Below are 24140 nucleotides of genomic sequence, written 5' to 3' on the forward strand. Positions count from 1 at the left end.
AGTCAAAACTTGATGTTGATTTACTCCAAATGATAGCTTGAAAATATGTGTCACTTTTACAACTTTAACTTTCTTCTACAATACCATGCGAAAGCGATAGGCAAAGAAAGCCATCTTGGTGTGTAAAGAATATTTCTTAGCCGCTATTCAGCGTGATGGGATGAAGAAATATTGACAAGACGCACCGTAATTACACTGGCAGTGGTGGGATTCGAACCCACGCCATCGAAATGACTGGTGCCTAAAACCAGCGCCTTAGACCACTCGGCCACGCTACCTATGTTGTTAAGTAAGCGATCGGAGTCTCGTTTTAACCTCCCTGCACCAGATCGGTCTTCGAGGGAACAAGTTTGATACAAACAGAGTTTACGTGTAATTGTTGTTCCAAACCACTTTTAAATATCTTACACCATAATGGTTGTAATACAACATTTATAAAAGTTTCACAAGTTTGCGTTTCTACTGTCTCGCGTCATGTTTAACTTGCACGATTTGGGTGTCTCCTAAATGTTCCAATTTAGTGTTTAGACTGACTCTTAGCAAGACGAATCGAGATTGATTTCCGCTCTGGAGATGAAATAATAACTTTTGCGAAAGATCTGGCTTACGGTTTTTTGTCAGAATACTGTAAAAGTCGCGCCCGATAAGGGATTTGAACCCTTGACCGTTGGATTAAACGTCCAACGCTCTACCAACTGAGCTAACCGGGCTCCTCTTTTGTTAGATTACATCGGAAATCCCTCCTATCAAATTTGAATTTAAATATTAAGCTTGGTGGCTGATGCAACAAAATTCAATTTTAACAGGCACATTTGTGATAAGGCTGAATTAGGAAACAATTTCAAGTGTGAAGAGGTTGATATTGTGTTACATAGTGTTGATTAGTTTCATGTATTGTTTGATGAGAGGCGTCTACATTTTATCCAACCGTTCAAGCCAGCGAAAGTCAAAACTTGATGTTGATTTACTCCAAATGATAGCTTGAAAATATGTGTCACTTTTACAACTTTAACTTTCTTCTACAATACCATGCGAAAGCGATAGGCAAAGAAAGCCATCTTGGTGTGTAAAGAATATTTCTTAGCCGCTATTCAGCGTGATGGGATGAAGAAATATTGACAAGACGCACCGTAATTACACTGGCAGTGGTGGGATTCGAAACCACGCCTTCGAAATGACTGGTGCCTAAAACCAGCCCCTTAGACCACTCGGCCACACTACCGCGTTTACAAGCGATTTGAAATCTTAATTGGATTTTCAGTACATCTTCATACGTACGAAACACTAACAAGCGGCCGTCTCATTGATTTATTAAAGTAAGGAAGACCACTCCATGATTGCGGAGTGAAGTTAAGCATAAAATTTGTGAATCCAATGGCAGCGGTGGGATTCGAACCCACGCCATCGAAATGACTGGTGCCTTAAACCAGCGCCTTAGACCGCTCGGCCACGCTACCTATGTTGTTAAGTAAGCGATCGGAGTCTCGTTTTAACCTCCCTGCACCAGATCGGTCTTCGAGGGAACAAGTTTGATACAAACAGAGTTTACGTGTAATTGTTGTTCCAAACCACTTTTAAATATCTTACACCATAATGGTTGTAATACAACATTTATAAAAGTTTCACAAGTTTGCGTTTCTACTGTCTCGCGTCATGTTTAACTTGCACGATTTGGGTGTCTCCTAAATGTTCCAATTTAGTGTTTAGACTGACTCTCAGCAAGACGAATCGAGATTGATTTCCGTTCTGGAGATGAAATAATAACTTTTGCGAAAGATCTGGCTTACGGTTTTTTGTCAGAATACTGTAAAAGTCGCGCCCGATAAGGGATTTGAACCCTTGACCGTTGGATTAAACGTCCAACGCTCTACCAACTGAGCTAACCGGGCTCCTCTTTTGTTAGATTACATCGGAAATCCCTCCTATCAAATTTGAATTTAAATATTAAGCTTGGTGGCTGATGCAACAAAATTCAATTTTAACAGGCACATTTGTGATAAGGCTGAATTAGGAAACAATTTCAAGTGTGAAGAGGTTGATATTGTGTTACATAGTGTTGATTAGTTTCATGTATTGTTTGATGAGAGGCGTCTACATTTTATCCAACCGTTCAAGCCAGCGAAAGTCAAAACTTGATGTTGATTTACTCCAAATGATAGCTTGAAAATATGTGTCACTTTTACAACTTTAACTTTCTTCTACAATACCATGCGAAAGCGATAGGCAAAGAAAGCCATCTTGGTGTGTAAAGAATATTTCTTAGCCGCTATTCAGCGTGATGGGATGAAGAAATATTGACAAGACGCACCGTAATTACACTGGCAGTGGTGGGATTCGAACCCACGCCATCGAAATGACTGGTGCCTAAAACCAGCGCGTTAGACCAACCGGCCACACTACCGCGTTTACAAGCGATTTGAAATCTTAATTGGATTTTCAGTACATCTTCAAACGTACGAAACACTAACAAGCGGCCGTCTCATTGATTTATTAAAGTAAGGAAGACCACTCCATGATTGCGGAGTGAAGTTAAGCATAAAATTTGTGAATCCAATGGCAGCGGTGGGATTCGAACCCACGCCATCGAAATGACTGGTGCCTTAAACCAGCGCCTTAGACCGCTCGGCCACGCTACCTATGTTGGTAAGTAAGCGATCGGAGTCTCGTTTTAACCTCCCTGCACCAGATCGGTCTTCGAGGGAACAAGTTTGATACAAACAGAGTTTACGTGTAATTGTTGTTCCAAACCACTTTTAAATATCTTACACCATAATGGTTGTAATACAACATTTGTAAAAGTTTCACAAGTTTGCGTTTCTACTGTCTCGCGTCATGTTTAACTTGCACGATTTGGGGTGTCTCCTAAATGTTCCAATTTAGTGTTTAGACTGACTCTCAGCAAGACGAATCGAGATTGATTTCCGCTCTAGAGATGAAATAATAACTTTTGCGAAAGATCTGGCTTACGGTTTTTTGTCAGAATACTGTAAAAGTCGCGCCCGATAAGGGATTTGAACCCTTGACCGTTGGATTAAAAGTCCAACGCTCTACCGACTGAGCTAACCGGGCCCCTCTTTTGTTAGATTACATCGGAAATCCCTCCTATCAAATTTGAATTTAAATATTAAGCTTGGTGGCTGATGCAACAAAATTCAATTTTAACAGGCACATTTGTGATAAGGCTGAATTAGGAAACAATTTCAAGTGTGAAGAGGTTGATATTGTGTTACATAGTGCTGGTTAGTTTCATGTATTGTTTGATGAGAGGCGTCTACATTTTATCCAACCGTTCAAGCCAGCGAAAGTCAAAACTTGATGCTGATTTACTCCAAATGATAGCTTGAAAATATGTGTCACTTTTACAACTTTAACTTTCTTCTACAATACCATGCGAAAGCGATAGGCAAAGAAAGCCATCTTCGTGTGTAAAGAATATTTCTTAGCCGCTATTCAGCGTGATGGGATGAAGAAATATTGACAAGACGCACCGTAATTACACTGGCAGTGGTGGGATTCGAACCCACGCCATCGAAATGACTGGTGCCTAAAACCAGCGCCTTAGACCACTCGGCCACACTACCGCGTTTACAAGCGATTTGAAATCTTAATTGGATTTTCAGTACATCTTCAAACGTACGAAACACTAACAAGCGGCCGTCTCATTGATTTATTAAAGTAAGGAAGACCACTCCATGATTGCGGAGTGAAGTTAAGCATAAAATTTGTGAATCCAATGGCAGCGGTGGGATTCGAACCCACGCCATCGAAATGACGGGTGCCTTAAACCAGCGCCTTAGACCGCTCGGCCACGCTACCTATGTTGTTAAGTTAGCGATCGGAGTCTCGTTTTAACCTCCCTGCACCAGATCGGTCTTCGAGGGAACAAGTTTGATACAAACAGAGTTTACGTGTAATTGTTGTTCCAAACCACTTTTAAATATCTTGCACCATAATGGTTTCAATACAACATTTGTAAAAGTTTCACAAGTTTGCGTTTCTACTGTCTCGCGTCATGTTTAACTTGCACGATTTGGGGTGTCTCCTAAATGTTCCAATTTAGTGTTTAGACTGACTCTCAGCAAGACGAATCGAGATTGATTTCCGCTCTAGAGATGAAATAATAACTTTTGCGAAAGATCTGGCTTACGGTTTTTTGTCAGAATACTGTAAAAGTCGCGCCCGATAAGGGATTTGAACCCTTGACCGTTGGATTAAAAGTCCAACGCTCTACCGACTGAGCTAACCGGGCCCCTCTTTTGTTAGATTACATCGGAAATCCCTCCTATCAAATTTGAATTTAAATATTAAGCTTGGTGGCTGATGCAACAAAATTCAATTTTAACAGGCACATTTGTGATAAGGCTGAATTAGGAAACAATTTCAAGTGTGAAGAGGTTGATATTGTGTTACATAGTGCTGGTTAGTTTCATGTATTGTTTGATGAGAGGCGTCTACATTTTATCCAACCGTTCAAGCCAGCGAAAGTCAAAACTTGATGCTGATTTACTCCAAATGATAGCTTGAAAATATGTGTCACTTTTACAACTTTAACTTTCTTCTACAATACCATGCGAAAGCGATAGGCAAAGAAAGCCATCTTCGTGTGTAAAGAATATTTCTTAGCCGCTATTCAGCGTGATGGGATGAAGAAATATTGACAAGACGCACCGTAATTACACTGGCAGTGGTGGGATTCGAACCCACGCCATCGAAATGACTGGTGCCTAAAACCAGCGCCTTAGACCACTCGGCCACACTACCGCGTTTACAAGCGATTTGAAATCTTAATTGGATTTTCAGTACATCTTCAAACGTACGAAACACTAACAAGCGGCCGTCTCATTGATTTATTAAAGTAAGGAAGACCACTCCATGATTGCGGAGTGAAGTTAAGCATAAAATTTGTGAATCCAATGGCAGCGGTGGGATTCGAACCCACGCCATCGAAATGACGGGTGCCTTAAACCAGCGCCTTAGACCGCTCGGCCACGCTACCTATGTTGTTAAGTTAGCGATCGGAGTCTCGTTTTAACCTCCCTGCACCAGATCGGTCTTCGAGGGAACAAGTTTGATACAAACAGAGTTTACGTGTAATTGTTGTTCCAAACCACTTTTAAATATCTTGCACCATAATGGTTTCAATACAACATTTGTAAAAGTTTCACAAGTTTGCGTTTCTACTGTCTCGCGTCATGTTTAACTTGCACGATTTGGGGTGTCTCCTAAATGTTCCAATTTAGTGTTTAGACTGACTCTCAGCAAGACGAATCGAGATTGATTTCCGCTCTGGAGATGAAATAATAACTTTTGCGAAAGATCTGGCTTACGGTTTTTTGTCAGAATACTGTAAAAGTCGCGCCCGATAAGGGATTTGAACTATTGACCGTTGGATTAAAAGTCCAACGCTCTACCGACTGAGCTAACCGGGCTCTTCTTTTGTTAGATTACATCGGAAATCCGTGCTATCAAATTTGAATTTAAATATTAAGCTTGGTGGCTGATGCAACAAAATTCAATTTTAACAGCCACATTTGTGATAAGGCTGAATTAGGAAACAATTTCAAGTGTGAAGAGGTTGATATTGTGTTAAATAGTGTTGGTTAGTTTCATGTATTGTTTGATGAGAGGCGTCTACATTTTATCCAACCGTTCAAGCCAGCGAAAGTCAAAACTTGATGTTGATTTACTCCAAATGATAGCTTGAAAATATGTGTCACTTTTACAACTTTAACTTTCTTCTACAATACCATGCGAAAGCGATAGGCAAAGAAAGCCATCTTGGTGTGTAAAGAATATTTCTTAGCCGCTATTCAGCGTGATGGGATGAAGAAATATTGACAAGACGCACCGTAATTACACTGGCAGTGGTGGGATTCGAACCCACGCCATCGAAATGACTGGTGCCTAAAACCAGCGCCTTAGACCAACCGGCCACACTACCGCGTTTACAAGCGATTTGAAATCTTAATTGGATTTTCAGTACATCTTCAAACGTACGAAACACTAACAAGCGGCCGTCTCATTGATTTATTAAAGTAAGGAAGACCACTCCATGATTGCGGAGTGAAGTTAAGCATAAAATTTGTGAATCCAATGGCAGCGGTGGGATTCGAACCCACGCCATCGAAATGACTGGTGCCTTAAACCAGCGCCTTAGACCGCTCGGCCACGCTACCTATGTTGTTAAGTTAGCGATCGGAGTCTCGTTTTAACCTCCCTGCACCAGATCGGTCTTCGAGGGAACAAGTTTGATACAAACAGAGTTTACGTGTAATTGTTGTTCCAAACCACTTTTAAATATCTTGCACCATAATGGTTTCAATACAACATTTGTAAAAGTTTCACAAGTTTGCGTTTCTACTGTCTCGCGTCATGTTTAACTTGCACGATTTGGGGTGTCTCCTAAATGTTCCAATTTAGTGTTTAGACTGACTCTCAGCAAGACGAATCGAGATTGATTTCCGCTCTAGAGATGAAATAATAACTTTTGCGAAAGATCTGGCTTACGGTTTTTTGTCAGAATACTGTAAAAGTCGCGCCCGATAAGGGATTTGAACCCTTGACCGTTGGATTAAAAGTCCAACGCTCTACCGACTGAGCTAACCGGGCCCCTCTTTTGTTAGATTACATCGGAAATCCCTCCTATCAAATTTGAATTTAAATATTAAGCTTGGTGGCTGATGCAACAAAATTCAATTTTAACAGGCACATTTGTGATAAGGCTGAATTAGGAAACAATTTCAAGTGTGAAGAGGTTGATATTGTGTTACATAGTGCTGGTTAGTTTCATGTATTGTTTGATGAGAGGCGTCTACATTTTATCCAACCGTTCAAGCCAGCGAAAGTCAAAACTTGATGCTGATTTACTCCAAATGATAGCTTGAAAATATGTGTCACTTTTACAACTTTAACTTTCTTCTACAATACCATGCGAAAGCGATAGGCAAAGAAAGCCATCTTCGTGTGTAAAGAATATTTCTTAGCCGCTATTCAGCGTGATGGGATGAAGAAATATTGACAAGACGCACCGTAATTACACTGGCAGTGGTGGGATTCGAACCCACGCCATCGAAATGACTGGTGCCTAAAACCAGCGCCTTAGACCACTCGGCCACACTACCGCGTTTACAAGCGATTTGAAATCTTAATTGGATTTTCAGTACATCTTCAAACGTACGAAACACTAACAAGCGGCCGTCTCATTGATGTATTAAAGTAAGGAAGACCACTCCATGATTGCGGAGTGAAGTTAAGCATAAAATTTGTGAATCCAATGGCAGCGGTGGGATTCGAACCCACGCCATCGAAATGACGGGTGCCTTAAACCAGCGCCTTAGACCGCTCGGCCACGCTACCTATGTTGTTAAGTTAGCGATCGGAGTCTCGTTTTAACCTCCCTGCACCAGATCGGTCTTCGAGGGAACAAGTTTGATACAAACAGAGTTTACGTGTAATTGTTGTTCCAAACCACTTTTAAATATCTTGCACCATAATGGTTTCAATACAACATTTGTAAAAGTTTCACAAGTTTGCGTTTCTACTGTCTCGCGTCATGTTTAACTTGCACGATTTGGGGTGTCTCCTAAATGTTCCAATTTAGTGTTTAGACTGACTCTCAGCAAGACGAATCGAGATTGATTTCCGCTCTGGAGATGAAATAATAACTTTTGCGAAAGATCTGGCTTACGGTTTTTTGTCAGAATACTGTAAAAGTCGCGCCCGATAAGGGATTTGAACTATTGACCGTTGGATTAAAAGTCCAACGCTCTACCGACTGAGCTAACCGGGCTCTTCTTTTGTTAGATTACATCGGAAATCCGTGCTATCAAATTTGAATTTAAATATTAAGCTTGGTGGCTGATGCAACAAAATTCAATTTTAACAGGCACATTTATGATAAGGCTGAATTAGGAAACAATTTCAAGTGTGAAGAGGTTGATATTGTGTTACATAGTGTTGGTTAGTTTCATGTATTGTTTGATGAGAGGCGTCTACATTTTATCCAACCGTTCAAGCCAGCGAAAGTCAAAACTTGATGTTGATTTACTCCAAATGATAGCTTGAAAATATGTGTCACTTTTACAACTTTAACTTTCTTCTACAATACCATGCGAAAGCGATAGGCAAAGAAAGCCATCTTGGTGTGTAAAGAATATTTCTTAGCCGCTATTCAGCGTGATGGGATGAAGAAATATTGACAAGACGCACCGTAATTACACTGGCAGTGGTGGGATTCGAACCCACGCCATCGAAATGACTGGTGCCTAAAACCAGCGCCTTAGACCACTCGGCCACACTACCGCGTTTACAAGCGATTTGAAATCTTAATTGGATTTTCAGTACATCTTCAAACGTACGAAACACTAACAAGCGGCCGTCTCATTGATTTATTAAAGTAAGGAAGACCACTCCATGATTGCGGAGTGAAGTTAAGCATAAAATTTGTGAATCCAATGGCAGCGGTGGGATTCGAACCCACGCCATCGAAATGACGGGTGCCTTAAACCAGCGCCTTAGACCGCTCGGCCACGCTACCTATGTTGTTAAGTTAGCGATCGGAGTCTCGTTTTAACCTCCCTGCACCAGATCGGTCTTCGAGGGAACAAGTTTGATACAAACAGAGTTTACGTGTAATTGTTGTTCCAAACCACTTTTAAATATCTTGCACCATAATGGTTTCAATACAACATTTGTAAAAGTTTCACAAGTTTGCGTTTCTACTGTCTCGCGTCATGTTTAACTTGCACGATTTGGGGTGTCTCCTAAATGTTCCAATTTAGTGTTTAGACTGACTCTCAGCAAGACGAATCGAGATTGATTTCCGCTCTGGAGATGAAATAATAACTTTTGCGAAAGATCTGGCTTACGGTTTTTTGTCAGAATACTGTAAAAGTCGCGCCCGATAAGGGATTTGAACTATTGACCGTTGGATTAAAAGTCCAACGCTCTACCGACTGAGCTAACCGGGCTCTTCTTTTGTTAGATTACATCGGAAATCCGTGCTATCAAATTTGAATTTAAATATTAAGCTTGGTGGCTGATGCAACAAAATTCAATTTTAACAGGCACATTTATGATAAGGCTGAATTAGGAAACAATTTCAAGTGTGAAGAGGTTGATATTGTGTTACATAGTGTTGGTTGGTTTCATGTATTGTTTGATGAGAGGCGTCTACATTTTATCCAACCGTTCAAGCCAGCGAAAGTCAAAACTTGATGTTGATTTACTCCAAATGATAGCTTGAAAATATGTGTCACTTTTACAACTTTAACTTTCTTCTACAATACCATGCGAAAGCGATAGGCAAAGAAAGCCATCTTGGTGTGTAAAGAATATTTCTTAGCCGCTATTCAGCGTGATGGGATGAAGAAATATTGACAAGACGCACCGTAATTACACTGGCAGTGGTGGGATTCGAACCCACGCCATCGAAATGACTGGTGCCTAAAACCAGCGCCTTAGACCACTCGGCCACGCTACCTATGTTGTTAAGTAAGCGATCGGAGTCTCGTTTTAACCTCCCTGCACCAGATCGGTCTTCGAGGGAACAAGTTTGATACAAACAGAGTTTACGTGTAATTGTTGTTCCAAACCACTTTTAAATATCTTACACCATAATGGTTGTAATACAACATTTATAAAAGTTTCACAAGTTTGCGTTTCTACTGTCTCGCGTCATGTTTAACTTGCACGATTTGGGTGTCTCCTAAATGTTCCAATTTAGTGTTTAGACTGACTCTTAGCAAGACGAATCGAGATTGATTTCCGCTCTGGAGATGAAATAATAACTTTTGCGAAAGATCTGGCTTACGGTTTTTTGTCAGAATACTGTAAAAGTCGCGCCCGATAAGGGATTTGAACCCTTGACCGTTGGATTAAACGTCCAACGCTCTACCAACTGAGCTAACCGGGCTCCTCTTTTGTTAGATTACATCGGAAATCCCTTCTATCAAATTTGAATTTAAATATTAAGCTTGGTGGCTGATGCAACAAAATTCAATTTTAACAGGCACATTTGTGATAAGGCTGAATTAGGAAACAATTTCAAGTGTGAAGAGGTTGATATTGTGTTACATAGTGTTGATTAGTTTCATGTATTGTTTGATGAGAGGCGTCTACATTTTATCCAACCGTTCAAGCCAGCGAAAGTCAAAACTTGATGTTGATTTACTCCAAATGATAGCTTGAAAATATGTGTCACTTTTACAACTTTAACTTTCTTCTACAATACCATGCGAAAGCGATAGGCAAAGAAAGCCATCTTGGTGTGTAAAGAATATTTCTTAGCCGCTATTCAGCGTGATGGGATGAAGAAATATTGACAAGACGCACCGTAATTACACTGGCAGTGGTGGGATTCGAAACCACGCCATCGAAATGACTGGTGCCTAAAACCAGCCCCTTAGACCACTCGGCCACACTACCGCGTTTACAAGCGATTTGAAATCTTAATTGGATTTTCAGTACATCTTCATACGTACGAAACACTAACAAGCGGCCGTCTCATTGATTTATTAAAGTAAGGAAGACCACTCCATGATTGCGGAGTGAAGTTAAGCATAAAATTTGTGAATCCAATGGCAGCGGTGGGATTCGAACCCACGCCATCGAAATGACTGGTGCCTTAAACCAGCGCCTTAGACCGCTCGGCCACGCTACCTATGTTGTTAAGTAAGCGATCGGAGTCTCGTTTTAACCTCCCTGCACCAGATCGGTCTTCGAGGGAACAAGTTTGATACAAACAGAGTTTACGTGTAATTGTTGTTCCAAACCACTTTTAAATATCTTACACCATAATGGTTGTAATACAACATTTATAAAAGTTTCACAAGTTTGCGTTTCTACTGTCTCGCGTCATGTTTAACTTGCACGATTTGGGTGTCTCCTAAATGTTCCAATTTAGTGTTTAGACTGACTCTCAGCAAGACGAATCGAGATTGATTTCCGTTCTGGAGATGAAATAATAACTTTTGCGAAAGATCTGGCTTACGGTTTTTTGTCAGAATACTGTAAAAGTCGCGCCCGATAAGGGATTTGAACCCTTGACCGTTGGATTAAACGTCCAACGCTCTACCAACTGAGCTAACCGGGCTCCTCTTTTGTTAGATTACATCGGAAATCCCTCCTATCAAATTTGAATTTAAATATTAAGCTTGGTGGCTGATGCAACAAAATTCAATTTTAACAGGCACATTTGTGATAAGGCTGAATTAGGAAACAATTTCAAGTGTGAAGAGGTTGATATTGTGTTACATAGTGTTGATTAGTTTCATGTATTGTTTGATGAGAGGCGTCTACATTTTATCCAACCGTTCAAGCCAGCGAAAGTCAAAACTTGATGTTGATTTACTCCAAATGATAGCTTGAAAATATGTGTCACTTTTACAACTTTAACTTTCTTCTACAATACCATGCGAAAGCGATAGGCAAAGAAAGCCATCTTGGTGTGTAAAGAATATTTCTTAGCCGCTATTCAGCGTGATGGGATGAAGAAATATTGACAAGACGCACCGTAATTACACTGGCAGTGGTGGGATTCGAACCCACGCCATCGAAATGACTGGTGCCTAAAACCAGCGCCTTAGACCACTCGGCCACACTACCGCGTTTACAAGCGATTTGAAATCTTAATTGGATTTTCAGTACATCTTCAAACGTACGAAACACTAACAAGCGGCCGTCTCATTGATTTATTAAAGTAAGGAAGACCACTCCATGATTGCGGAGTGAAGTTAAGCATAAAATTTGTGAATCCAATGGCAGCGGTGGGATTCGAACCCACGCCATCGAAATGACTGGTGCCTTAAACCAGCGCCTTAGACCGCTCGGCCACGCTACCTATGTTGTTAAGTAAGCGATCGGAGTCTCGTTTTAACCTCCCTGCACCAGATCGGTCTTCGAGGGAACAAGTTTGATACAAACAGAGTTTACGTGTAATTGTTGTTCCAAACCACTTTTAAATATCTTACACCATAATGGTTGTAATACAACATTTATAAAAGTTTCACAAGTTTGCGTTTCTACTGTCTCGCGTCATGTTTAACTTGCACGATTTGGGGTGTCTCCTAAATGTTCCAATTTAGTGTTTAGACTGACTCTCAGCAAGACGAATCGAGATTGATTTCCGCTCTGGAGATGAAATAATAACTTTTGCGAAAGATCTGGCTTACGGTTTTTTGTCAGAATACTGTAAAAGTCGCGCCCGATAAGGGATTTGAACCCTTGACCGTTGGATTAAAAGTCCAACGCTCTACCGACTGAGCTAACCGGGCTCCTCTTTTGTTAGATTACATCGGAAATCCCTCCTATCAAATTTGAATTTAATTATTAAGCTTGGTGGCTGATGCAACAAAATTCAATTTTAACAGGCACATTTGTGATAAGGCTGAATTAGGAAACAATTTCAAGTGTGAAGAGGTTGATATTGTGTTACGTAGTGTTGGGTAGTTTCATGTATTGTTTGATGAGAGGCGTCTACATTTTATCCAACCGTTCAAGCCAGCGAAAGTCAAAACTTGATGTTGATTTACTCCAAATGATAGCTTGAAAATATGTGTCACTTTTACAACTTTAACTTTCTTCTACAATACCATGCGAAAGCGATAGGCAAAGAAAGCCATCTTGGTGTGTAAAGAATATTTCTTAGCCGCTATTCAGCGTGATGGGATGAAGAAATATTGACAAGACGCACCGTAATTACACTGGCAGTGGTGGGATTCGAACCCACGCCATCGAAATGACTGGTGCCTAAAACCAGCGCCTTAGACCACTCGGCCACACTACCGCGTTTACAAGCGATTTGAAATCTTAATTGGATTTTCAGTACATCTTCAAACGTACGAAACACTAACAAGCGGCCGTCTCATTGATTTATTAAAGTAAGGAAGACCACTCCATGATTGCGGAGTGAAGTTAAGCATAAAATTTGTGAATCCAATGGCAGCGGTGGGATTCGAACCCACGCCATCGAAATGACTGGTGCCTTAAACCAGCGCCTTAGACCGCTCGGCCACGCTACCTATGTTGTTAAGTAAGCGATCGGAGTCTCGTTTTAACCTCCCTGCACCAGAACGGTCTTCGAGGGAACAAGTTTGATACAAACAGAGTTTACGTGTAATTGTTGTTCCAAACCACTTTTAAATATCTTACACCATAATGGTTGTAATACAACATTTATAAAAGTTTCACAAGTTTGCGTTTCTACTGTCTCGCGTCATGTTTAACTTGCACGATTTGGGGTGTCTCCTAAATGTTCCAATTTAGTGTTTAGACTGACTCTCAGCAAGACGAATCGAGATTGATTTCCGCTCTGGAGATGAAATAATAACTTTTGCGAAAGATCTGGCTTACGGTTTTTTGTCAGAATACTGTAAAAGTCGCGCCCGATAAGGGATTTGAACCCTTGACCGTTGGATTAAAAGTCCAACGCTCTACCAACTGAGCTAACCGGGCTCCTCTTTTGTTAGATTACATCGGAAATCCCTCCTATCAAATTTGAATTTAATTATTAAGCTTGGTGGCTGATGCAACAAAATTCAATTTTAACAGGCACATTTGTGATAAGGCTGAATTAGGAAACAATTTCAAGTGTGAAGAGGTTGATATTGTGTTACGTAGTGTTGGGTAGTTTCATGTATTGTTTGATGAGAGGCGTCTACATTTTATCCAACCGTTCAAGCCAGCGAAAGTCAAAACTTGATGTTGATTTACTCCAAATGATAGCTTGAAAATATGTGTCACTTTTACAACTTTAACTTTCTTCTACAATACCATGCGAAAGCGATAGGCAAAGAAAGCCATCTTGGTGTGTAAAGAATATTTCTTAGCCGCTATTCAGCGTGATGGGATGAAGAAATATTGACAAGACGCACCGTAATTACACTGGCAGTGGTGGGATTCGAACCCACGCCATCGAAATGACTGGTGCCTAAAACCAGCCCCTTAGACCACTCGGCCACACTACCGCGTTTACAAGCGATTTGAAATCTTAATTGGATTTTCAGTACATCTTCATACGTACGAAACACTAACAAGCGGCCGTCTCATTGATTTATTAAAGTAAGGAAGACCACTCCATGATTGCGGAGTGAAGTTAAGCATAAAATTTGTGAATCCAATGGCAGCGGTGGGATTCGAACCCACGCCATCGAAATGACTGGTGCCTTAAACCAGCGCCTTAGACCGCTCGGCCACGCTACCTATGTTGTTAAGTAAGCGATCGGAGTCTCGTTTTAACCTCCCTGCACCAGATCGGTCTTCGAGGGAACAAGTTTGATACAAACAGAGTTTACGTGTAATTGTTGTTCCAAACCACTTTTAAATATCTTACACCATAATGGTTGTAATACAACATTTATAAAAGTTTCACAAGTTTGCGTTTCTACTGTCTCGCGTCATGTTTAACTTGCACGATTTGGGTGTCTCCTAAATGTTCCAATTTAGTGTTTAGACTGACTCTTAGCAAGACGAATCGAGATTGATTTCCGCTCTGGAGATGAAATAATAACTTTTGCGAAAGATCTGGCTTACGGTTTTTTGTCAGAATACTGTAAAAGTCGCGCCCGATAAGGGATTTGAACCCTTGACCGTTGGATTAAACGTCCAACGCTCTACCAACTGAGCTAACCGGGCTCCTCTTTTGTTAGATTACATCGGAAATCCCTCCTATCAAATTTGAATTTAAATATTAAGCTTGGTGGCTGATGCAACAAAATTCAATTTTAACAGGCACATTTGTGATAAGGCTGAATTAGGAAACAATTTCAAGTGTGAAGAGGTTGATATTGTGTTACATAGTGTTGATTAGTTTCATGTATTGTTTGATGAGAGGCGTCTACATTTTATCCAACCGTTCAAGCCAGCGAAAGTCAAAACTTGATGTTGATTTACTCCAAATGATAGCTTGAAAATATGTGTCACTTTTACAACTTTAACTTTCTTCTACAATACCATGCGAAAGCGATAGGCAAAGAAAGCCATCTTGGTGTGTAAAGAATATTTCTTAGCCGCTATTCAGCGTGATGGGATGAAGAAATATTGACAAGACGCACCGTAATTACACTGGCAGTGGTGGGATTCGAAACCACGCCATCGAAATGACTGGTGCCTAAAACCAGCCCCTTAGACCACTCGGCCACACTACCGCGTTTACAAGCGATTTGAAATCTTAATTGGATTTTCAGTACATCTTCATACGTACGAAACACTAACAAGCGGCTGTCTCATTGATTTATTAAAGTAAGGAAGACCACTCCATGATTGCGGAGTGAAGTTAAGCATAAAATTTGTGAATCCAATGGCAGCGGTGGGATTCGAACCCACGCCATCGAAATGACTGGTGCCTTAAACCAGCGCCTTAGACCGCTCGGCCACGCTACCTATGTTGTTAAGTAAGCGATCGGAGTCTCGTTTTAACCTCCCTGCACCAGAACGGTCTTCGAGGGAACAAGTTTGATACAAACAGAGTTTACGTGTAATTGTTGTTCCAAACCACTTTTAAATATCTTACACCATAATGGTTGTAATACAACATTTATAAAAGTTTCACAAGTTTGCGTTTCTACTGTCTCGCGTCATGTTTAACTTGCACGATTTGGGGTGTCTCCTAAATGTTCCAATTTAGTGTTTAGACTGACTCTCAGCAAGACGAATCGAGATTGATTTCCGCTCTGGAGATGAAATAATAACTTTTGCGAAAGATCTGGCTTACGGTTTTTTGTCAGAATACTGTAAAAGTCGCGCCCGATAAGGGATTTGAACCCTTGACCGTTGGATTAAAAGTCCAACGCTCTACCAACTGAGCTAACCGGGCTCCTCTTTTGTTAGATTACATCGGAAATCCCTCCTATCAAATTTGAATTTAATTATTAAGCTTGGTGGCTGATGCAACAAAATTCAATTTTAACAGGCACATTTGTGATAAGGCTGAATTAGGAAACAATTTCAAGTGTGAAGAGGTTGATATTGTGTTACGTAGTGTTGGGTAGTTTCATGTATTGTTTGATGAGAGGCGTCTACATTTTATCCAACCGTTCAAGCCAGCGAAAGTCAAAACTTGATGTTGATTTACTCCAAATGATAGCTTGAAAATATGTGTCACTTTTACAACTTTAACTTTCTTCTACAATACCATGCGAAAGCGATAGGCAAAGAAAGCCATCTTGGTGTGTAAAGAATATTTCTTAGCCGCTATTCAGCGTGATGGGATGAAGAAATATTGACAAGACGCACCGTAATTACACTGGCAGTGGTGGGATTCGAACCCACGCCATCGAAATGACTGGTGCCTAAAACCAGCCCCTTAGACCACTCGGCCACACTACCGCGTTTACAAGCGATTTGAAATCTTAATTGGATTTTCAGTACATCTTCATACGTACGAAACACTAACAAGCGGCCGTCTCATTGATTTATTAAAGTAAGGAAGACCACTCCATGATTGCGGAGTGAAGTTAAGCATAAAATTTCTGAATCCAATGGCAGCGGTGGGATTCGAACCCACGCCATCGAAATGACTGGTGCCTTAAACCAGCGCCTTAGACCGCTCGGCCACGCTACCTATGTTGTTAAGTAAGCGATCGGAGTCTCGTTTTAACCTCCCTGCACCAGATCGGTCTTCGAGGGAACAAGTTTGATACAAACAGAGTTTACGTGTAATTGTTGTTCCAAACCACTTTTAAATATCTTACACCATAATGGTTGTAATACAACATTTATAAAAGTTTCACAAGTTTGCGTTTCTACTGTCTCGCGTCATGTTTAACTTGCACGATTTGGGTGTCTCCTAAATGTTCCAATTTAGTGTTTAGACTGACTCTTAGCAAGACGAATCGAGATTGATTTCCGCTCTGGAGATGAAATAATAACTTTTGCGAAAGATCTGGCTTACGGTTTTTTGTCAGAATACTGTAAAAGTCGCGCCCGATAAGGGATTTGAACCCTTGACCGTTGGATTAAAAGTCCAACGCTCTACCGACTGAGCTAACCGGGCTCCTCTTTTGTTAGATTACATCGGAAATCCCTCCTATCAAATTTGAATTTAATTATTAAGCTTGGTGACTGATGCAACAAAATTCAATTTTAACAGGCACATTTGTGATAAGGCTGAATTAGGAAACAATTTTAAGTGTGAAGAGGTTGATATTGTGTTACATAGTGTTGATTAGTTTCATGTATTGTTTGATGAGAGGCGTCTACATTTTATCCAACCGTTCAAGCCAGCGAAAGTCAAAACTTGATGTTGATTTACTCCAAATGATAGCTTGAAAATATGTGTCACTTTTACAACTTTAACTTTCTTCTACAATACCATGCGAAAGCGATAGGCAAAGAAAGCCATCTTGGTGTGTAAAGAATAATTCTTAGCCGCTATTCAGCGTGATGGGATGAAGAAATATTGACAAGACGCACCGTAATTACACTGGCAGTGGTGGGATTCGAACCCACGCCATCGAAATGACTGGTGCCTAAAACCAGCGCCTTAGACCACTCGGCCACACTACCGCGTTTACAAGCGATTTGAAATCTTAATTGGATTTACAGTACATCTTCAAACGTACGAAACACTAAAAAGCGGCCATCTCATTGATTTATTAAAGTAAGGAAGACCACTCCATGATTGCGGAGTGAAGTTAAGCATAAAATCTGTGAATCCAATGGCAGCGGTGGGATTCCAACCCACGCCATCGAAATGACTGGTGCCTAAAACCAGCGCCTTAGACCACTCGGCCACACTACCGCGTTTACAAGCGATTTGAAATCTTAATTGGATTTTCAGTGCATCTTCAAACGTACGAAACACTAACAAGCGGCCATCTCATTGATTTATTAAAGTAAGAAAGACCACTCCATGATTGCGGAGTGAAGTTAAGCATAAAATTTGTGAAGCCAATGGCAGCGGTGGGATTCGAACCCACGCCATCGAAATGACTGGTGCCTTAAACCAGCGCCTTAGACCGCTCGGCCACGCTACCTATGTTGTTAAGTAAGCGATCGGAGTCTCGTTTTAACCTCCCTGCACCAGATCGGTCTTCGAGGGAACAAGTTTGATACAAACAGAGTTTACGTGTAATTGTTGTTCCAAACCACTTTTAAATATCTTACACCATAATGGTTGTAATACAACATTTATAAAAGTTTCACAAGTTTGCGTTTCTACTGTCTCGCGTCATGTTTAACTTGCACGATTTGGGGTGTCTCCTAAATGTTCCAATTTAGTGTTTAGACTGACTCTCAGCAAGACGAATCGAGATTGATTTCCGCTCTGGAGATGAAATAATAACTTTTGCGAAAGATCTGGCTTACGGTTTTTTGTCAGAATACTGTAAAAGTCGCGCCCGATAAGGGATTTGAACCCTTGACCGTTGGATTAAAAGTCCAACGCTCTACCGACTGAGCTAACCGGGCTCCTCTTTTGTTAGATTACATCGGAAATCCCTCCTATCAAATTTGAATTTAATTATTAAGCTTGGTGACTGATGCAACAAAATTCAATTTTAACAGGCACATTTGTGATAAGGCTGAATTAGGAAACAATTTCAAGTGTGAAGAGGTTGATATTGTGTTACGTAGTGTTGGGTAGTTTCATGTATTGTTTGATGAGAGGCGTCTACATTTTATCCAACCGTTCAAGCCGGCGAAAGTCAAAACTTGATGTTGATTTACTCCAAATGATAGCTTGAAAATATGTGTCACTTTTACAACTTTAACTTTCTTCTACAATACCATGCGAAAGCGATAGGCAAAGAAAGCCATCTTGGTGTGTAAAGAATATTTCTTAGCCGCTATTCAGCGTGATGGGATGAAGAAATATTGACAAGACGCACCGTAATTACACTGGCAGTGGTGGGATTCGAACCCACGCCATCGAAATGACTGGTGCCTAAAACCAGCGCCTTAGACCACTCGGCCACACTACCGCGTTTACAAGCGATTTGAAATCTTAATTGGATTTTCAGTACATCTTCAAACGTACGAAACACTAACAAGCGGCCGTCTCATTGATTTATTAAAGTAAGGAAGACCACTCCATGATTGCGGAGTGAAGTTAAGCATAAAATTTGTGAATCCAATGGCAGCGGTGGGATTCGAACCCACGCCATCGAAATGACTGGTGCCTTAAACCAGCGCCTTAGACCGCTCGGCCACGCTACCTATGTTGTTAAGTAAGCGATCGGAGTCTCGTTTTAACCTCCCTGCACCAGATCGGTCTTCGAGGGAACAAGTTTGATGCAAACAGAGTTTACGTGTAATTGTTGTTCCAAACCACTTTTAAATATCTTACACCATAATGGTTGTAATACAACATTTATAAAAGTTTCACAAGTTTGCGTTTCTACTGTCTCGCGTCATGTTTAACTTGCACGATTTGGGGTGTCTCCTAAATGTTCCAATTTAGTGTTTAGACTGACTCTCAGCAAGACGAATCGAGATTGATTTCCGCTCTAGAGATGAAATAATAACTTTTGCGAAAGATCTGGCTTACGGTTTTTTGTCAGAATACTGTAAAAGTCGCGCCCGATAAGGGATTTGAACCCTTGACCGTTGGATTAAAAGTCCAACGCTCTACCGACTGAGCTAACCGGGCTCCTCTTTTGTTAGATTACATCGGAAATCCCTCCTATCAAATTTGAATTTAAATATTAAGCTTGGTGGCTGATGCAACAAAATTCAATTTTAACAGGCACATTTGTGATAAGGCTGAATTAGGAAACAATTTCAAGTGTGAAGAGGTTGATATTGTGTTACATAGTGTTGGTTAGTTTCATGTATTGTTTGATGAGAGGCGTCTACATTTTATCCAACCGTTCAAGCCGGCGAAAGTCAAAACTTGATGCTGATTTACTCCAAATGATAGCTTGAAAATATGTGTCACTTTTACAACTTTAACTTTCTTCTACAATACCATGCGAAAGCGATAGGCAAAGAAAGCCATCTTGGTGTGTAAAGAATATTTCTTAGCCGCTATTCAGCGTGATGGGATGAAGAAATATTGACAAGACGCACCGTAATTACACTGGCAGTGGTGGGATTCGAACCCACGCCATCGAAATGACTGGTGCCTAAAACCAGCGCCTTAGACCACTCGGCCACACTACCGCGTTTACAAGCGATTTGAAATCTTAATTGGATTTACAGTACATCTTCAAACGTACGAAACACTAAAAAGCGGCCATCTCATTGATTTATTAAAGTAAGGAAGACCACTCCATGATTGCGGAGTGAAGTTAAGCATAAAATCTGTGAATCCAATGGCAGCGGTGGGATTCCAACCCACGCCATCGAAATGACTGGTGCCTAAAACCAGCGCCTTAGACCACTCGGCCACACTACCGCGTTTACAAGCGATTTGAAATCTTAATTGGATTTTCAGTGCATCTTCAAACGTACGAAACACTAACAAGCGGCCATCTCATTGATTTATTAAAGTAAGAAAGACCACTCCATGATTGCGGAGTGAAGTTAAGCATAAAATTTGTGAAGCCAATGGCAGCGGTGGGATTCGAACCCACGCCATCGAAATGACTGGTGCCTTAAACCAGCGCCTTAGACCGCTCGGCCACGCTACCTATGTTGTTAAGTAAGCGATCGGAGTCTCGTTTTAACCTCCCTGCACCAGATCGGTCTTCGAGGGAACAAGTTTGATACAAACAGAGTTTACGTGTAATTGTTGTTCCAAACCACTTTTAAATATCTTACACCATAATGGTTGTAATACAACATTTATAAAAGTTTCACAAGTTTGCGTTTCTACTGTCTCGCGTCATGTTTAACTTGCACGATTTGGGGTGTCTCCTAAATGTTCCAATTTAGTGTTTAGACTGACTCTCAGCAAGACGAATCGAGATTGATTTCCGCTCTAGAGATGAAATAATAACTTTTGCGAAAGATCTGGCTTACGGTTTTTTGTCAGAATACTGTAAAAGTCGCGCCCGATAAGGGATTTGAACCCTTGACCGTTGGATTAAAAGTCCAACGCTCTACCGACTGAGCTAACCGGGCTCCTCTTTTGTTAGATTACATCGGAAATCCCTCCTATCAAATTTGAATTTAAATATTAAGCTTGGTGGCTGATGCAACAAAATTCAATTTTAACAGGCACATTTGTGATAAGGCTGAATTAGGAAACAATTTCAAGTGTGAAGAGGTTGATATTGTGTTACATAGTGTTGGTTAGTTTCATGTATTGTTTGATGAGAGGCGTCTACATTTTATCCAACCGTTCAAGCCAGCGAAAGTCAAAACTTGATGCTGATTTACTCCAAATGATAGCTTGAAAATATGTGTCACTTTTACAACTTTAACTTTCTTCTACAATACCATGCGAAAGCGATAGGCAAAGAAAGCCATCTTGGTGTGTAAAGAATATTTCTTAGCCGCTATTCAGCGTGATGGGATGAAGAAATATTGACAAGACGCACCGTAATTACACTGGCAGTGGTGGGATTCGAACCCACGCCATCGAAATGACTGGTGCCTAAAACCAGCGCCTTAGACCACTCGGCCACACTACCGCGTTTACAAGCGATTTGAAATCTTAATTGGATTTACAGTACATCTTCAAACGTACGAAACACTAAAAAGCGGCCATCTCATTGATTTATTAAAGTAAGGAAGACCACTCCATGATTGCGGAGTGAAGTTAAGCATAAAATCTGTGAATCCAATGGCAGCGGTGGGATTCCAACCCACGCCATCGAAATGACTGGTGCCTAAAACCAGCGCCTTAGACCACTCGGCCACACTACCGCGTTTACAAGCGATTTGAAATCTTAATTGGATTTTCAGTGCATCTTCAAACGTACGAAACACTAACAAGCGGCCATCTCATTGATTTATTAAAGTAAGAAAGACCACTCCATGATTGCGGAGTGAAGTTAAGCATAAAATTTGTGAAGCCAATGGCAGCGGTGGGATTCGAACCCACGCCATCGAAATGACTGGTGCCTTAAACCAGCGCCTTAGACCGCTCGGCCACGCTACCTATGTTGTTAAGTAAGCGATCGGAGTCTCGTTTTAACCTCCCTGCACCAGATCGGTCTTCGAGGGAACAAGTTTGATACAAACAGAGTTTACGTGTAATTGTTGTTCCAAACCACTTTTAAATATCTTACACCATAATGGTTGTAATACAACATTTATAAAAGTTTCACAAGTTTGCGTTTCTACTGTCTCGCGTCATGTTTAACTTGCACGATTTGGGGTGTCTCCTAAATGTTCCAATTTAGTGTTTAGACTGACTCTCAGCAAGACGAATCGAGATTGATTTCCGCTCTGGAGATGAAATAATAACTTTTGCGAAAGATCTGGCTTACGGTTTTTTGTCAGAATACTGTAAAAGTCGCGCTCGATAAGGGATTTGAACCCTTGACCGTTGGATTAAAAGTCCAACGCTCTACCGACTGAGCTAACCGGGCTCCTCTTTTGTTAGATTACATCGGAAATCCCTCCTATCAAATTTGAATTTAATTATTAAGCTTGGTGGCTGATGCAACAAAATTCAATTTTAACAGGCACATTTGTGATAAGGCTGAATTAGGAAACAATTTCAAGTGTGAAGAGGTTGATATTGTGTTACATAGTGTTGGGTAGTTTCATGTATTGTTTGATGAGAGGCGTCTACATTTTATCCAACCGTTCAAACCGGCGAAAGTCAAAACTTGATGCTGATTTACTCCAAATGATAGCTTGAAAATATGTGTCACTTTTACAACTTTAACTTTCTTCTACAATACCATGCGAAAGCGATAGGCAAAGAAAGCCATCTTGGTGTGTAAAGAATATTTCTTAGCCGCTATTCAGCGTGATGGGATGAAGAAATATTGACAAGACGCACCGTAATTACACTGGCAGTGGTGGGATTCGAACCCACGCCATCGAAATGACTGGTGCCTAAAACCAGCGCCTTAGACCACTCGGCCACACTACCGCGTTTACAAGCGATTTGAAATCTTAATTGGATTTTCAGTACATCTTCAAACGTACGAAACACTAACAAGCGGCCGTCTCATTGATTTATTAAAGTAAGGAAGACCACTCCATGATTGCGGAGTGAAGTTAAGCATAAAATTTGTGAATCCAATGGCAGCGGTGGGATTCGAACCCACGCCATCGAAATGACTGGTGCCTTAAACCAGCGCCTTAGACCGCTCGGCCACGCTACCTATGTTGTTAAGTAAGCGATCGGAGTCTCGTTTTAACCTCCCTGCACCAGATCGGTCTTCGAGCGAACAAGTTTGATGCAAACAGAGTTTACGTGTAATTGTTGTTCCAAACCACTTTTAAATATCTTACACCATAATGGTTGTAATACAACATTTATAAAAGTTTCACAAGTTTGCGTTTCTACTGTCTCGCGTCATGTTTAACTTGCACGATTTGGGGTGTCTCCTAAATGTTCCAATTTAGTGTTTAGACTGACTCTCAGCAAGACGAATCGAGATTGATTTCCGCTCTAGAAATGAAATAATAACTTTTGCGAAAGATCTGGCTTACGGTTTTTTGTCAGAATACTGTAAAAGTCGCGCCCGATAAGGGATTTGAACCCTTGACCGTTGGATTAAAAGTCCAACGCTCTACCGACTGAGCTAACCGGGCTCCTCTTTTGTTAGATTACATCGGAAATCCCTCCTATCAAATTTGAATTTAAATATTAAGCTTGGTGGCTGATGCAACAAAATTCAATTTTAACAGGCACATTTGTGATAAGGCTGAATTAGGAAACAATTTCAAGTGTGAAGAGGTTGATATTGTGTTACATAGTGTTGGTTAGTTTCATGTATTGTTTGATGAGAGGCGTCTACATTTTATCCAACCGTTCAAGCCGGCGAAAGTCAAAACTTGATGCTGATTTACTCCAAATGATAGCTTGAAAATATGTGTCACTTTTACAACTTTAACTTTCTTCTACAATACCATGCGAAAGCGATAGGCAAAGAAAGCCATCTTGGTGTGTAAAGAATATTTCTTAGCCGCTATTCAGCGTGATGGGATGAAGAAATATTGACAAGACGCACCGTAATTACACTGGCAGTGGTGGGATTCGAACCCACGCCATCGAAATGACTGGTGCCTAAAACCAGCGCCTTAGACCACTCGGCCACACTACCGCGTTTACAAGCGATTTGAAATCTTAATTGGAT

The 24140-nt window shown here is 40.9% G+C and overlaps 57 non-coding genes across 57 annotated transcripts; all 57 read right to left on the reverse strand.

The window, feature by feature from the left end:
* Positions 1–196: 196 nt before the first annotated feature.
* Positions 197–278, reverse strand: Trnal-uag (transfer RNA leucine (anticodon UAG)). Its single transcript has one exon. It is a non-coding gene; the product is annotated as a tRNA-Leu (tRNA).
* A 359-nt stretch (positions 279–637) lies between these two features.
* Trnak-uuu (transfer RNA lysine (anticodon UUU)) lies at positions 638–710 on the reverse strand. Its single transcript has one exon. It is a non-coding gene; the product is annotated as a tRNA-Lys (tRNA).
* Positions 711–1375: 665 nt separating this feature from the next.
* Positions 1376–1457, reverse strand: Trnal-aag (transfer RNA leucine (anticodon AAG)). Its single transcript has one exon. It is a non-coding gene; the product is annotated as a tRNA-Leu (tRNA).
* A 359-nt stretch (positions 1458–1816) lies between these two features.
* Positions 1817–1889, reverse strand: Trnak-uuu (transfer RNA lysine (anticodon UUU)). The gene has a single exon. It is a non-coding gene; the product is annotated as a tRNA-Lys (tRNA).
* Positions 1890–2554: 665 nt separating this feature from the next.
* Trnal-aag (transfer RNA leucine (anticodon AAG)) lies at positions 2555–2636 on the reverse strand. The gene has a single exon. It is a non-coding gene; the product is annotated as a tRNA-Leu (tRNA).
* Positions 2637–2996: 360 nt separating this feature from the next.
* Positions 2997–3069, reverse strand: Trnak-uuu (transfer RNA lysine (anticodon UUU)). Its single transcript has one exon. It is a non-coding gene; the product is annotated as a tRNA-Lys (tRNA).
* Positions 3070–3499: 430 nt separating this feature from the next.
* On the reverse strand, positions 3500–3581 carry Trnal-uag (transfer RNA leucine (anticodon UAG)). The gene has a single exon. It is a non-coding gene; the product is annotated as a tRNA-Leu (tRNA).
* Positions 3582–3734: 153 nt separating this feature from the next.
* On the reverse strand, positions 3735–3816 carry Trnal-aag (transfer RNA leucine (anticodon AAG)). Its single transcript has one exon. It is a non-coding gene; the product is annotated as a tRNA-Leu (tRNA).
* A 360-nt stretch (positions 3817–4176) lies between these two features.
* Positions 4177–4249, reverse strand: Trnak-uuu (transfer RNA lysine (anticodon UUU)). Its single transcript has one exon. It is a non-coding gene; the product is annotated as a tRNA-Lys (tRNA).
* Positions 4250–4679: 430 nt separating this feature from the next.
* On the reverse strand, positions 4680–4761 carry Trnal-uag (transfer RNA leucine (anticodon UAG)). The gene has a single exon. It is a non-coding gene; the product is annotated as a tRNA-Leu (tRNA).
* A 153-nt stretch (positions 4762–4914) lies between these two features.
* Positions 4915–4996, reverse strand: Trnal-aag (transfer RNA leucine (anticodon AAG)). Its single transcript has one exon. It is a non-coding gene; the product is annotated as a tRNA-Leu (tRNA).
* A 360-nt stretch (positions 4997–5356) lies between these two features.
* On the reverse strand, positions 5357–5429 carry Trnak-uuu (transfer RNA lysine (anticodon UUU)). Its single transcript has one exon. It is a non-coding gene; the product is annotated as a tRNA-Lys (tRNA).
* A 665-nt stretch (positions 5430–6094) lies between these two features.
* On the reverse strand, positions 6095–6176 carry Trnal-aag (transfer RNA leucine (anticodon AAG)). Its single transcript has one exon. It is a non-coding gene; the product is annotated as a tRNA-Leu (tRNA).
* Positions 6177–6536: 360 nt separating this feature from the next.
* Trnak-uuu (transfer RNA lysine (anticodon UUU)) lies at positions 6537–6609 on the reverse strand. Its single transcript has one exon. It is a non-coding gene; the product is annotated as a tRNA-Lys (tRNA).
* A 430-nt stretch (positions 6610–7039) lies between these two features.
* Trnal-uag (transfer RNA leucine (anticodon UAG)) lies at positions 7040–7121 on the reverse strand. The gene has a single exon. It is a non-coding gene; the product is annotated as a tRNA-Leu (tRNA).
* A 153-nt stretch (positions 7122–7274) lies between these two features.
* Positions 7275–7356, reverse strand: Trnal-aag (transfer RNA leucine (anticodon AAG)). The gene has a single exon. It is a non-coding gene; the product is annotated as a tRNA-Leu (tRNA).
* A 360-nt stretch (positions 7357–7716) lies between these two features.
* Positions 7717–7789, reverse strand: Trnak-uuu (transfer RNA lysine (anticodon UUU)). The gene has a single exon. It is a non-coding gene; the product is annotated as a tRNA-Lys (tRNA).
* A 430-nt stretch (positions 7790–8219) lies between these two features.
* Positions 8220–8301, reverse strand: Trnal-uag (transfer RNA leucine (anticodon UAG)). The gene has a single exon. It is a non-coding gene; the product is annotated as a tRNA-Leu (tRNA).
* A 153-nt stretch (positions 8302–8454) lies between these two features.
* Trnal-aag (transfer RNA leucine (anticodon AAG)) lies at positions 8455–8536 on the reverse strand. The gene has a single exon. It is a non-coding gene; the product is annotated as a tRNA-Leu (tRNA).
* A 360-nt stretch (positions 8537–8896) lies between these two features.
* Trnak-uuu (transfer RNA lysine (anticodon UUU)) lies at positions 8897–8969 on the reverse strand. The gene has a single exon. It is a non-coding gene; the product is annotated as a tRNA-Lys (tRNA).
* A 430-nt stretch (positions 8970–9399) lies between these two features.
* Positions 9400–9481, reverse strand: Trnal-uag (transfer RNA leucine (anticodon UAG)). The gene has a single exon. It is a non-coding gene; the product is annotated as a tRNA-Leu (tRNA).
* Positions 9482–9840: 359 nt separating this feature from the next.
* Trnak-uuu (transfer RNA lysine (anticodon UUU)) lies at positions 9841–9913 on the reverse strand. The gene has a single exon. It is a non-coding gene; the product is annotated as a tRNA-Lys (tRNA).
* A 665-nt stretch (positions 9914–10578) lies between these two features.
* On the reverse strand, positions 10579–10660 carry Trnal-aag (transfer RNA leucine (anticodon AAG)). The gene has a single exon. It is a non-coding gene; the product is annotated as a tRNA-Leu (tRNA).
* Positions 10661–11019: 359 nt separating this feature from the next.
* On the reverse strand, positions 11020–11092 carry Trnak-uuu (transfer RNA lysine (anticodon UUU)). Its single transcript has one exon. It is a non-coding gene; the product is annotated as a tRNA-Lys (tRNA).
* A 430-nt stretch (positions 11093–11522) lies between these two features.
* Positions 11523–11604, reverse strand: Trnal-uag (transfer RNA leucine (anticodon UAG)). Its single transcript has one exon. It is a non-coding gene; the product is annotated as a tRNA-Leu (tRNA).
* A 153-nt stretch (positions 11605–11757) lies between these two features.
* Positions 11758–11839, reverse strand: Trnal-aag (transfer RNA leucine (anticodon AAG)). The gene has a single exon. It is a non-coding gene; the product is annotated as a tRNA-Leu (tRNA).
* A 360-nt stretch (positions 11840–12199) lies between these two features.
* On the reverse strand, positions 12200–12272 carry Trnak-uuu (transfer RNA lysine (anticodon UUU)). The gene has a single exon. It is a non-coding gene; the product is annotated as a tRNA-Lys (tRNA).
* Positions 12273–12702: 430 nt separating this feature from the next.
* On the reverse strand, positions 12703–12784 carry Trnal-uag (transfer RNA leucine (anticodon UAG)). Its single transcript has one exon. It is a non-coding gene; the product is annotated as a tRNA-Leu (tRNA).
* Positions 12785–12937: 153 nt separating this feature from the next.
* Trnal-aag (transfer RNA leucine (anticodon AAG)) lies at positions 12938–13019 on the reverse strand. The gene has a single exon. It is a non-coding gene; the product is annotated as a tRNA-Leu (tRNA).
* A 360-nt stretch (positions 13020–13379) lies between these two features.
* Trnak-uuu (transfer RNA lysine (anticodon UUU)) lies at positions 13380–13452 on the reverse strand. The gene has a single exon. It is a non-coding gene; the product is annotated as a tRNA-Lys (tRNA).
* A 430-nt stretch (positions 13453–13882) lies between these two features.
* On the reverse strand, positions 13883–13964 carry Trnal-uag (transfer RNA leucine (anticodon UAG)). Its single transcript has one exon. It is a non-coding gene; the product is annotated as a tRNA-Leu (tRNA).
* Positions 13965–14117: 153 nt separating this feature from the next.
* Positions 14118–14199, reverse strand: Trnal-aag (transfer RNA leucine (anticodon AAG)). Its single transcript has one exon. It is a non-coding gene; the product is annotated as a tRNA-Leu (tRNA).
* Positions 14200–14558: 359 nt separating this feature from the next.
* Positions 14559–14631, reverse strand: Trnak-uuu (transfer RNA lysine (anticodon UUU)). Its single transcript has one exon. It is a non-coding gene; the product is annotated as a tRNA-Lys (tRNA).
* A 665-nt stretch (positions 14632–15296) lies between these two features.
* On the reverse strand, positions 15297–15378 carry Trnal-aag (transfer RNA leucine (anticodon AAG)). The gene has a single exon. It is a non-coding gene; the product is annotated as a tRNA-Leu (tRNA).
* Positions 15379–15738: 360 nt separating this feature from the next.
* On the reverse strand, positions 15739–15811 carry Trnak-uuu (transfer RNA lysine (anticodon UUU)). Its single transcript has one exon. It is a non-coding gene; the product is annotated as a tRNA-Lys (tRNA).
* Positions 15812–16241: 430 nt separating this feature from the next.
* Trnal-uag (transfer RNA leucine (anticodon UAG)) lies at positions 16242–16323 on the reverse strand. Its single transcript has one exon. It is a non-coding gene; the product is annotated as a tRNA-Leu (tRNA).
* Positions 16324–16476: 153 nt separating this feature from the next.
* Positions 16477–16558, reverse strand: Trnal-aag (transfer RNA leucine (anticodon AAG)). The gene has a single exon. It is a non-coding gene; the product is annotated as a tRNA-Leu (tRNA).
* A 359-nt stretch (positions 16559–16917) lies between these two features.
* Positions 16918–16990, reverse strand: Trnak-uuu (transfer RNA lysine (anticodon UUU)). The gene has a single exon. It is a non-coding gene; the product is annotated as a tRNA-Lys (tRNA).
* Positions 16991–17420: 430 nt separating this feature from the next.
* Positions 17421–17502, reverse strand: Trnal-uag (transfer RNA leucine (anticodon UAG)). The gene has a single exon. It is a non-coding gene; the product is annotated as a tRNA-Leu (tRNA).
* Positions 17503–17655: 153 nt separating this feature from the next.
* Positions 17656–17737, reverse strand: Trnal-uag (transfer RNA leucine (anticodon UAG)). The gene has a single exon. It is a non-coding gene; the product is annotated as a tRNA-Leu (tRNA).
* Positions 17738–17890: 153 nt separating this feature from the next.
* Positions 17891–17972, reverse strand: Trnal-aag (transfer RNA leucine (anticodon AAG)). Its single transcript has one exon. It is a non-coding gene; the product is annotated as a tRNA-Leu (tRNA).
* Positions 17973–18332: 360 nt separating this feature from the next.
* Trnak-uuu (transfer RNA lysine (anticodon UUU)) lies at positions 18333–18405 on the reverse strand. The gene has a single exon. It is a non-coding gene; the product is annotated as a tRNA-Lys (tRNA).
* A 430-nt stretch (positions 18406–18835) lies between these two features.
* Positions 18836–18917, reverse strand: Trnal-uag (transfer RNA leucine (anticodon UAG)). The gene has a single exon. It is a non-coding gene; the product is annotated as a tRNA-Leu (tRNA).
* A 153-nt stretch (positions 18918–19070) lies between these two features.
* Positions 19071–19152, reverse strand: Trnal-aag (transfer RNA leucine (anticodon AAG)). The gene has a single exon. It is a non-coding gene; the product is annotated as a tRNA-Leu (tRNA).
* Positions 19153–19512: 360 nt separating this feature from the next.
* On the reverse strand, positions 19513–19585 carry Trnak-uuu (transfer RNA lysine (anticodon UUU)). The gene has a single exon. It is a non-coding gene; the product is annotated as a tRNA-Lys (tRNA).
* Positions 19586–20015: 430 nt separating this feature from the next.
* Positions 20016–20097, reverse strand: Trnal-uag (transfer RNA leucine (anticodon UAG)). The gene has a single exon. It is a non-coding gene; the product is annotated as a tRNA-Leu (tRNA).
* A 153-nt stretch (positions 20098–20250) lies between these two features.
* Positions 20251–20332, reverse strand: Trnal-uag (transfer RNA leucine (anticodon UAG)). The gene has a single exon. It is a non-coding gene; the product is annotated as a tRNA-Leu (tRNA).
* A 153-nt stretch (positions 20333–20485) lies between these two features.
* Trnal-aag (transfer RNA leucine (anticodon AAG)) lies at positions 20486–20567 on the reverse strand. Its single transcript has one exon. It is a non-coding gene; the product is annotated as a tRNA-Leu (tRNA).
* A 360-nt stretch (positions 20568–20927) lies between these two features.
* Trnak-uuu (transfer RNA lysine (anticodon UUU)) lies at positions 20928–21000 on the reverse strand. Its single transcript has one exon. It is a non-coding gene; the product is annotated as a tRNA-Lys (tRNA).
* Positions 21001–21430: 430 nt separating this feature from the next.
* Trnal-uag (transfer RNA leucine (anticodon UAG)) lies at positions 21431–21512 on the reverse strand. The gene has a single exon. It is a non-coding gene; the product is annotated as a tRNA-Leu (tRNA).
* Positions 21513–21665: 153 nt separating this feature from the next.
* Trnal-uag (transfer RNA leucine (anticodon UAG)) lies at positions 21666–21747 on the reverse strand. Its single transcript has one exon. It is a non-coding gene; the product is annotated as a tRNA-Leu (tRNA).
* Positions 21748–21900: 153 nt separating this feature from the next.
* Trnal-aag (transfer RNA leucine (anticodon AAG)) lies at positions 21901–21982 on the reverse strand. Its single transcript has one exon. It is a non-coding gene; the product is annotated as a tRNA-Leu (tRNA).
* A 360-nt stretch (positions 21983–22342) lies between these two features.
* On the reverse strand, positions 22343–22415 carry Trnak-uuu (transfer RNA lysine (anticodon UUU)). Its single transcript has one exon. It is a non-coding gene; the product is annotated as a tRNA-Lys (tRNA).
* A 430-nt stretch (positions 22416–22845) lies between these two features.
* On the reverse strand, positions 22846–22927 carry Trnal-uag (transfer RNA leucine (anticodon UAG)). Its single transcript has one exon. It is a non-coding gene; the product is annotated as a tRNA-Leu (tRNA).
* Positions 22928–23080: 153 nt separating this feature from the next.
* Positions 23081–23162, reverse strand: Trnal-aag (transfer RNA leucine (anticodon AAG)). The gene has a single exon. It is a non-coding gene; the product is annotated as a tRNA-Leu (tRNA).
* Positions 23163–23522: 360 nt separating this feature from the next.
* Trnak-uuu (transfer RNA lysine (anticodon UUU)) lies at positions 23523–23595 on the reverse strand. The gene has a single exon. It is a non-coding gene; the product is annotated as a tRNA-Lys (tRNA).
* Positions 23596–24025: 430 nt separating this feature from the next.
* Trnal-uag (transfer RNA leucine (anticodon UAG)) lies at positions 24026–24107 on the reverse strand. Its single transcript has one exon. It is a non-coding gene; the product is annotated as a tRNA-Leu (tRNA).
* Between the last annotated feature and the right edge of the window lie 33 nt (positions 24108–24140).

This window comes from Clavelina lepadiformis, chromosome 9 (assembly GCF_947623445.1).
Source record: "Clavelina lepadiformis chromosome 9, kaClaLepa1.1, whole genome shotgun sequence".
Taxonomy (NCBI): domain Eukaryota; kingdom Metazoa; phylum Chordata; class Ascidiacea; order Aplousobranchia; family Clavelinidae; genus Clavelina; species Clavelina lepadiformis.